The following is a 659-nucleotide window of genomic DNA, read 5'->3' as shown; positions in this document are numbered from 1 at the left end:
TTAATTTGTGTGTGGCTGTTGTGACAGAGTTCCCGCCACGGGTGTTCTTAGCATAGTTGTGCGTGCGTAAGCACTGGGATTGCTGTCGCCAAAACAACAACAACATACACGTACACACATACACACACTTGGGACCCTTGTGGAATGTAGAAATAGGGAGGAAAGTGTGCAGCAAAACAACAGGGGGTTGGGAAACACAAGCAAGGGGATGGAGAAATGATGCAGGGATTCAGTTAAGTAAACGAGCCGTCAAGCCGCATTACGCAGAGCCACAGCGTGTTGGTAAAACAGGGTCTCTGGAGGGCGGTTTATATGGGCGCAACGTGGTGCCATGGCCGGAAACAAATGCTCAGGCCACCTTGGAATGAGAAAACCAACATGAGAAGAATAGAGGCGTAACATCGAATATTCGTAAATTCACGAGTTGAACACACTGCAATGCGTACGCTTTTTTTTTTTTCGTCATGCCAAGGACCCTTGTGGGGGAGCAGGCGCCTCAATTCAAAATTGAGTAGGCACTATTAGCGTTGGAGGAGTAAGAAAGACATTCATGTTTGACGGAGGAAGACTTTTCAACATTACGACAAAACACAACATACGAAAGGTGGTTATAATGTAAGTTCACTGTTTCTGAGAACTGTCTACGATCAAAGACTGTT

This window comes from Trypanosoma equiperdum (assembly GCF_001457755.1).
Source record: "Trypanosoma equiperdum strain OVI genome assembly, contig: ctg_152, whole genome shotgun sequence".
NCBI classification, from domain to species: domain Eukaryota; phylum Euglenozoa; class Kinetoplastea; order Trypanosomatida; family Trypanosomatidae; genus Trypanosoma; species Trypanosoma equiperdum.
This window is presented reverse-complemented; position numbering follows the sequence as displayed.